General features: G+C 38.9%; 1 protein-coding gene across 2 annotated transcripts in view; it reads right to left on the bottom strand.

The window, feature by feature from the left end:
• abat (4-aminobutyrate aminotransferase) overlaps nt 1–9866 on the bottom strand; it is a 43877-nt gene extending 34011 nt beyond the window's left edge. For both annotated transcript variants that reach the window (XM_053444062.1, XM_053444061.1), the window contains exon 1: nt 9632–9866. The gene's annotated coding sequence lies outside the window, so the exon portion shown is untranslated. The remainder of the gene's footprint in view (nt 1–9631) is intronic.
• Nucleotides 9867–10024: the final 158 nt, after the last annotated feature.

A 10024-nucleotide genomic window follows, 5' to 3' on the forward strand; every position in this document is an offset into this window, starting at 1 on the left:
GATAAACTGGAAACTGAACACAAAGGAGGTGTAACAGCAATATTGCTCACTTCATTATAATTGACCTGCGAATGGACTTTGATTCCTGATGTTGTGTTGGAGGTGTCAGTCACGACCACAAATGCCAGTTAACACTTTAATAAAGTATTTAAAAATTTGACTTACTGATAATCCAACCATATTTCTATTGTCCTGCTGTGTGCATTCATTAGATTACATTCAAGTTCTGATGTAAGATGAACAAAGGTTTTATCTGTTCTGGCTTGTCTAGGTTATGCTTGAAAAAAACGTTTAGAGTCATTCTGAACAGCTATAGTTGAAGGTAGGGTGAAAAGTCAGCCATCAATGAGCGGAAGACGCCATAATTGTGGAAAGATTATAGAACATGGTATCACACAATGCTTACATAGTTCTGCACTCACTTGAGTCTGTTATTTACAGAAACAGTCAAATAAAGAGATGGTAGTTCAACCCCTCTGTACTATTTCAAATCGAAAGAAACTTGATCATTTGTCAGTTGAGTTACGAAAGTAGTTTTCAACCAACCATTCGACAGGCAGTTTTTTTTACTGCTAACATTCAAGACACACACCCACACACAGTGTGTTTCTCAATATTCTCCGATTCAGTTTCTCTACTTAATTTCTGCTGTTTTTAGAGATTGTAGTAACATTTTTAAAACATAACTTGCAAATTATTTACCTAGAATAAGTAAATGGATCATCTTCAGCAGTCACAACCTTCACAGTTAAGTGTTTACCAAAGTGAGATGAAGAGCCCTTAATTGTACACAGCCAGAACTGTACAGCCTGAAGTTCTCTTGGATTAATTGTGACTTTTACAACAAATGTTTATTGCTGTTAATACTTACAAGTTATGTACAATATATACAAACTCTAAAGTGTTTACTTAACCTCTGATATTTATGATTAAACTGTACTGATTACATTTCCCATTGACTACAGATTACTTTTTGCACATTTACCCCTTATAATAAATCAAACAGGACACTTTTGTGATATCTTAATTATCAATGATTGATTTGATTAAAACTTAAACGTAAAAGGCCTTTGATTAATTTAAAATTCGAGACTCTCAGCTTTAAAACAGCAGTTCACAAACCAATGGGAGATGTCACGCTTTGTTGCCATTTGGTTCCCACACAGGGGACTTAAATGATGAGAAAAGGTCTTCACACTCCTGTTTGTCTGCGGTCGTTATGACCACGAGCCGACAGCATATCCGGTCCGTCAATAAAGTTGACCCTCGGAATTTAAGACTCAGACAAATTAGTTCTGCAAGTGAACGTATTCGTTCAGTACAGCTGCGTACCGAACCAAAAGGCCTGTTCTGGAAATAAACCTTCACCATTTATATATACATTCAACACTGACACACATTCGAGCGAGAGACAGAGACAGAGACAGAGAGAAGCAAGCCATGAACAACTGCTTCTTGTAAATGGCTACCCTCACTCCCAAAGAGAGCGAGAGAAAGAGAAGAGTAGTGCTTATAACATTTTGTAAAGATGTCTGTTAAAACAAAGGCCACTCTTGTGACACTCAGGTTCAGGCTTATTTGGATCAAGTCCACGGACGTAATTTGGGGGGGGGGACACAGGGGACATGTCCCCTGCGCTTTTTCAAAAGGCCGTTCTGGTCCCCTGCAGTTTTCACCGTCCGGAAACCATGTTACGCTATGGTAAACAGAGACTCGTCAGGCACTAGGACCAAGCGGAAACGGCCGCTCGAGCTGAAGCCAGTTTGCTTTCGTTTAGACCTGCCCACAAGCTCCTCCATTGGCTCTGCATTCCTTGTGTGATTGGCCGTCCCCGCTGTCACTCCATCAGGTTATAAACAGCACCAGGACGCACACCGGTCCGCCAGTTGGGGAGGAGGCCGTGTTAATCTTCCGCTGTAAGTTGGGCGTTTGTTTTGCCTGGGCCACGTCAGCTGGAAGGATTGTAATATCAGAGGTTTCATTTACATTAACGTTTGAATCGGTGTGTGTGTGTTTGGTAATTAGGCGCAGCCAGGATGTCTAAAAAAAGAAAAGTGGACATAAGAGACTTCTTTCAAAGTCAAAGTGTAAGTTACTCAAAGAAATGCGTTACACCATCCTGCGACACCTTCACTGGCTCCCAATAAAGCAGCACGTCCACTTCAAGATCCTCCTCATCAATTACAAAGCTCTCAGTAATCTTGTAAAGTGTATTTGAGTTTTATTGAAAGTGCTGATAAATAAAATGTATTGTTGTTAAAAAAAGGCGCGAAAATTTCTGGAGGAAAGCAGAGGTACCAGTTTCTATCAATCACTCTAAAAACCCCATTTCCTAACTTTAGCCACATAAAATATATATGCAGACGTTCAGGAAGAGCTCAGGATGCTCACAGTGAAGCCGGTTCAATGATAGGAACTTACTACAGTTTGGCCAAAAATGCTTCGGTTTCAGTGGTTTGTCTCTCAGCGGTGTCAAATGTCACAGGAGCCGCTGCGGGTGACTGCTCTGCTCTGATTGGTGGGCTCCACCAGGCCCTGACAAAATTTCTTTAGAAATGTTCTAGTTGTTGTTATTATTATTATCATTATTATTATAACAGTAGAGCCTCAACAATGCAACGGATTTTAAAAAGCTTATATTTAATGCCAAAGAGATACACTTATTTTCATGTATTATTTTTTATGTTGAAAGGCAGCAACATGTTATGTTGTAAAACACTAACAATGAAAGATTTAGGGAAAAATACAATAAAACCTCAGATTAAAAATGTGATTTTATACATCAATACTCATAATAATTGTGAAAAAAAAAGTTTTTTCCTCTATAACCGTATCATTAAAATTGATGATTGTTGCACCCCAAACTGTCCCACTGCTCATGTCATGCATCAATATATTTTTGTCAGGTGACGGATAGTAGAGATGGTGGATCTGTTAACCTCGCCACTGTGTGAAAGAAACAAAGAGATAACAAATACAGTGTTATCAGACAAACCGTGTAATTATAAATATACACCCTTTCACACCTTAATTGCCACGATCATCCTGTAAGGCTTAACAAGACGAGAAACTACTATAACTGCCTAAAATGACAGTGGTTCTGTGTTACATTAATTTTAAATAAATTTGATCACTTGACTACTTACACTGAATTATGGACATTTTATTCAATTTCTTCCCACCTGGGATATTCCTGCCAGTTTGACCTGCCCACCACTGGGTAGTGCTATGTAAATGAGGTCTGTTTACCATATATTCCAAAAATAAGTGTAAAATTGGTGCTACTGAGATGGAGTGAAGTTGACTAACAAGGTGAAACACAGAATTGGGTGAGAATGTTTTGCTACATGCTTTACAACCAGACAAACCAAAAAAAGGGAACAGTAAACTTAAAAGTAGCAACAGAAAACTAGAAGGAACTATTAGAAAACACAGTGAACTGAAGAGTTTTATAAAATATATTTGTGTCCCCCCCACCTCTGAAATCAAAGTTTCGTCACTGATCAAGTCTAATTCTCAGCATGCCTGAGTCTTCATACACAAACTGATATCACATGTATTTAGTTATTAATCGATGATGTAGGATCATGGCTTCGTATCATTCCGGTTACTTTCACTCTGATATCCTGACTGTTTGAATAAAAAAACACACAAAATAAATGTCAGTCCTGTACGTCTCTTAATAACGTGTGATCAGTGAAGGTGTTAAGTGAGCGCAGGCGAGAGGAGTGAGAAGAAAGCAGACTCCGAAAAATACTCTGACACAAGACGACGGGACCTTTAATCATTTCTGATCCTGGAGCAGTGGTTTTATAAAAGCTATGAACGCAGCGGAAAAAATTATTATTTTCAGTCACTGTATCAATGCAGAGTCGTCGTCCTCCTCTCTAAAGGAGCCAAACATTAGCACGTTTACTGCTGCTCATTGGCTCTGATGTGTGTTTCAACCTAACCTAATGTGGGTGTAACTCTATTCCAGCCACATGATTGGTTTGTCGTGGCACTATGCTCATTATCATTGGCTGTTCGTTGTCTGTCAAAACAAGGACGGGATGAGTTCTATAGAAACATCTTAAACTTCTATCTAGAAAAGTTGCATCCTGTTAATTATCGATATCGTTTTAGTGCCCAACCTTACTTTTACATAATCATTACGTTGTGGCTTCATCCCAGGAATAGTTCTGTTTCTTGCTAATCTGGTAGCGGTCCAAAAAGTGCAGCTGTCTGTGTTCACCACACACACACAAAAACTTTGGGCACACACACAACAAGCCCATCGATTACGTATTATAACTCCTGGTTTTCTATTACAGTTATGTGCTAGACAGGAGCAGAGTTATTTTTCCCCCTTTTCCACCTATTGTTCTTTTTGTCCTTCTCCTCTATTTGCTCATTACTTTGAATCCCCATCTCGGTGGTCTCTTTCTGTGACAGGCCATGCTGCTCATTCAATTCAATTCAGTTCAATTATATTTGTATAGCGCCAAATCATAATAGAAATTGTAATGGGAATTTCTGTATCTATTAATCAAAGAACAGACATGTGGAGTAGGGGAATGTATTGACAAATGTGTTTCTGTGGGTAAACTTGAAGCTTAAGGGGATTTGCTCATAGAACTTAGATGTTTATTGCGTCCTGGGAAACTTCAGTGTCACTAAACAAAAGGTTCACTGCAGGGCTACCTCAAGTGTCTGAAGCAGGCGGCTGCGGGAGATTTAGGTGTTAGTAAGCATAGACAAGGGATCTCTGAGACAGATGTTTCATGCCAGGAGTCACTCAAGGCGTCTGAACAGATGGATCCACAGGTCATTGACTTGTAAATTAATACAAGATGCCTGAGACAGAGATGGAGACGGGAATCTGATTGGATAACCTTATGTTCCATGGGAGGTGGAGTTTGTTGTGTATAAATTTGTTGATTCTCCATAGCTCTGTGCTCATTGTGTTTTATATTTATCGTGGTTTGCACCTTGAGCCCGTCTGCAGATGTGAATTAAACTTCAGAGAGATAATTGTTTAACATTTTCCTTGAAATTTCCACAACAAAAGTATCTCAAGGCACAATATGTCCTCCAGGCTGGCCTATCAGAAGTCATGGTCCTAAATATAAAGACACTGCTTATGTAGGTCTGTGAAATATTTTTCACACTGCCTGCCTGCTGTACTTCTTTGGGTTAATTATTAGTTATTTAAAGCATACATCACAGAAGCTTGAGAGGAAGTGGCATTCCACCAACCTAGATGATTTTCACCTAGCTTGGAAAATTAGCCTGATAAATTACAAGAAAGCACTTAATAATTGCCAGAAACTCCTATTATGCATTATTAATAGAATAAAATAGGAACAACCCCAGATTCCTCTTCAGCACCTTAACCAGGCTGATGGAGAGTCACAGCTTGACTGATCCATCTATTCCTTTAAGTCTGAGGAGCCATGATTTCATTAGCCCCTTTACAAATAAAATTATAACCATCAAGGAAATAATTTTCCACCTCCTCCCCATGAATAGCAGAGATAAAAATGTATATTTGGAACCCTTTTCTTTAATTGTATCTATTTCACTCTGTCCCAACTAGTCCCGCCCGTCCCCATCATCCTGTGTGAGTCTCCAGTAGACACTGTGGAGTCATTCCGCTTCCTAGGCACCTTTATCACCTAGGACCTCAAGTGGGAGCTGATCATCAGCTCCCTCATCAAAAAGGCCCAGCAGAGAATGTACTTCCTGCGGCAGCTGAAGACGGTTAACAGATGATGGTTAACTTCTACACTACCATCATTGAGTCCATCCTAACCTCATCCATCACCGTATTGCACGGTGCTGCTACTGTTAAGGACCGGGCCAGACTGTGGTGCATCACTCGCTCCGCCGAGAAGGTGATCGGCTGCAATCTGCCCTATAAGACCCTTTAACTGAACTGATGTCCCTACCTGTAACTTTGACACATTACAATAACTGTACCTTTTGCACCATCATACGCTCTCACACACAGTACTATACTCTCATAGACGCACAATCATACTCTCACACAAACCCAGCTTTAGTCTTACATTCACTACCATAACCTTTTTGTTAAAGATTATGATTAAAAAGTAAGTTTTTTTTGACCAAACAGGACTTGTGCATACAAATAAATACAATACAAAAGCCTGTAGCCGATCAGAGCACTGCTAGCTTAATTGGAGCAAAAGCTGTTTTAAGGACGACTTTACAGCTTTGTTAAAATAGCTGGGAGATAGCCATGGTATATATACTTATTAACCTTCATTTTCATTTATTGTCTGTGTTGTCTGCTTCAGGACAACCAGTGTGTCCCCGGGCATAACACCCAGTGCTATAATTGTTTTTTTCCTTGACGAGTGGTCCGAAATGGGACGTTTTTTTCATCAGTTACATGGTTGAGTGTGTGAGAGAGAGTGAGTGAGTGAGTGAGTGAGTGAGTGGTATGGATCCGGCATTTCTGTCATTGTAAGTGTTAGAGAGTTTGAAATATTCACTTGTTCACTTACTACTAACCACTATACAGATGGAGGGGTAAGAGATTTTATATGAAACTGTAAAAGGCTGACTAGCAGTTCAGACTTGGCTATTTTTTTATGTGGAATAATGCCTTGCAGTATGTTCTTAGTTTTGTCGGATTTGATTAAGAGAAGATTAATTTGATAAATTCCTCATTATATAAATCAAGATTTTTATATTTGTATTTATTGTTGGATTAATCGAAAAAATTATCGATAGGCCCTAGATCACAACAATCAGTGGTATCCTAACCTCCACCCTGGAGGGGTTGATGACTCTTCTAACATGCAACACACGCTACAATTGATAAAAACGAAGCAAAATGTTTGTTGTTGTGAACGCGTCTGAGCAGAGAATCTCCAAATGAATGAAAAAAGCATTTATCTTAAAAGGTAGCTGATTCAGCCCATCCATACTGTATCCCAACATTTGATTCTGAAGCTTAGATATTCTAACATATATCAATGTCAACATCTCCTAGTTTGTGAAGAAATACTAACAGAATGGCAACTGCACCAGTGCTTGAAAAATACTTGTTCACAGTAATAGAATCCTTTTAGCTCCACTTTAAAATAGTTTGTTAGAATCTGCATTCACTTGGTAACAAACTGATACAAATATGCAATGTAACAAGGAGGCTAATCCAGGCTAACAGGTAGTTTTCACACTCCCAAATCAGCATTATCTCAGAGTGCATCACAAAATTATCATGCAAGTGCCTGCATTAAGTGCAGTTATGTCTGAGATTTGCCCTGGTTGAAAATGTCAAGTGACTTATTATATTACTCAATCAGCATTCTTTGCATTTCGGCTAACCTGTGTGCTATTACTAAAACTCAGATTAACAGTTTAAAATGATGAAATATGCAAACACAGACATTATCCTACACGGTTTGAGAAAGAAAATCAGAGTAATCCAGTATTGTGTTGATGTCTATTGTGTAGAATTACATGTTTCAAATGGCCACTACGATAAAAATGTAATGTTTCTTAAAAAGAAGTTCATAGTCTGTAGTTCATGCACACCTAAGGGTAAAATTGGAAAAAAATAGCAAGCAAACATGTATGAATTAATATTCCAGGAAAATGTCTCCTCCAAAAGAATACAAATTCATTTTTTGACATCTCAAATAAGACAGGTCAATCAATATTTAAAAATAATAATTAATATAAAATAAAGTGCATTCATAAATAAAAGCTTTATTAAACTGAAAGCCTCATTAAAACTGTAAAAAGCACATGGAATATAATGCTCAACAAAGAAAAGGAAAAAGGTTGAGGATAGCTTATGTACTTGTAGTGCATGAGTGAGGAAGGTTTCTCTATGCTTTGGCCTTCATGTAACATAAATCTTAGGAAATGTAATTTTTTAAAACTAAATACAAAGTGCATCTTTCATTAAAAAATGAGGGCTCTTTTAGAACTGACAGGCTGCTGTATGCGAACACATGCAACGATGTCCGTTTTCATATTGAAATTGTAAGATATTTTGTTAAATTGCATTATTGTGGAAGGTTGGTTTGTGTTTCCTCTCAGCAGGATATCCTTGTCTTCTACCAAAGAAAACGGCTGGTCATCAAGAGTTATAAATTCCATGATTCTGCCAATTGCTTTAGCCTGTGGACTGTATCTAGCAAGATTCCTGCAGTTCTCAAATGCCCGCTGGATAGGCACTGCTGCACTGACACTCACTTTGACCTTTTTCCCCTTACTAACGTGACTTATGAGTTTGGTATTGTTAAATTTGCAAATGTTTTTCCCCCTCTCGGAACCTTTGTACATTTGTTGAAAATGCAAACCGAAAAAATTACAAAAATTACAAACCGGAAACAGAGTTTTCAGTTTCGACCTAAACACATTGCTGGTATGTACAGGCACGGATGTATGATGTCATGAGCGCGACCAGGCACGCTGTCTTTATCAGATGGTTTATCGGCTTTAATTTCCGATTCAGATAGATAATGAATAATAATAAATGTTATTGAATACACCTGTCCTAGCCCCTAACAACTGAGAGGCTTGCAATAGGAGAAACAAATTCAGGTGACACATCTTGATCGTATAAACAGAAATCAACACACTTTACTATCGATAAATGAATACATAAAAATGGAAAAGATACAAACAGTCTCATTCGTTTGTTCATGAAGATGGAGTAAATTCTGGATTGTTTTGGGTTCAAAGCTTTAGTTTTAATATAGTGACAGAAAAAAGGAGATTGTAAGCAAGATATTAAGTGCGGCTTAAGCTTTTGAGCCGTGTGATCAATACGGTGTTGAAAATAACTTCACAAGCACAACATCTACAATACCAATACATTCTAGAATGGTAAAGTAGTTTTATACTATCTAAACTGAATTATTGAAGAATAGTATATAGAACTAACAGCATATGAAATAAACAAAATCACATTTTAGTAATTTCAATTAGAACAAAAAGTCCAATTCTGTTGCAAATCACGTAAGGTGCCCGTGTCTGCCAAAACAGTCTCTGTGTTGAGCTATAGGGGGCCCTTCAACAACAAGTTTAAACAAAGATCCTTGTCGTCTACTGATAGACATTCATTTCACTGTTTCAATTTCACTGTGCTTTTAAATAAACTTCTGGTTCATGTTGCTATACAGCTGGACTGCTTTTAAAACAAATTGAATTGCTCTGAGCGAGGTAAAGCTACATGGAGCAGTTGCTATGGATCCATGTCGAGTACAGAAGCAGCAGCACACATCCCTTTCGTCTACATGTCAGAGCCGATGAATCCAAATCACCGAGGCTTTTCAAACTTGATTAAACAGCTGTGGTGTCTACGCTTCTGCTGAAAAATCTGGTTCCCTCTGGATCCGGCTTGTCGGACCATAACCCTGCAGGATCTGGATCGATAGAGTAAATACGGAAAACAGAATAACATTCACAGACGAGATAGTTGGCTGCAGTTAACAGCTGCAGAGACCGATGATTTGTCAGCAGCTGTTTTGACATGGACGTTGCAGACTGAAGCGAATCCCGATCCTGACGGTTCAGGAGAAAGCTCAGCGACGTAGGGTGAATGCGCCATGACAGATGTGTGAAATGTCGACCATGAGCCATGTCAGTAATGAAGGCTCTAAGGACTTACCGACGATCCAGCGAAGGCTGCAGGTTCTGAGAAGGTCCCCTTCGCACAGGGTGACAGGATGAGTCCGGTCTAAGGCAGCTGGGCCTGCTCTCTACGGGGGAGGGGCTTGTTCCCTCTCCTCGTCTCCCTCTCTTTTTTGAAACAAATCTTTATTTGTAGTTTAATGTTGAACACGTTATACAGGACATCGTTCCAGTCTGTTAACACCATAAAACAACAGCAGATGTGTTTTTAAGAGAAGGCTGAGAGACAGAGGGACCATGAGTCAATCACAACTCAAACACACTGCTCCACCCAGTGGTGGATCACGATATTTTAAAATCACGGGCCATGTAGGAGGGCTCAATTATATTGTTCAATATCCGTGCATAATTCCATATTCAGTATGGTTCA

The sequence above is a fragment of the Pleuronectes platessa genome, chromosome 16 (assembly GCF_947347685.1).
Source record: "Pleuronectes platessa chromosome 16, fPlePla1.1, whole genome shotgun sequence".
NCBI lineage: Eukaryota > Metazoa > Chordata > Actinopteri > Pleuronectiformes > Pleuronectidae > Pleuronectes > Pleuronectes platessa.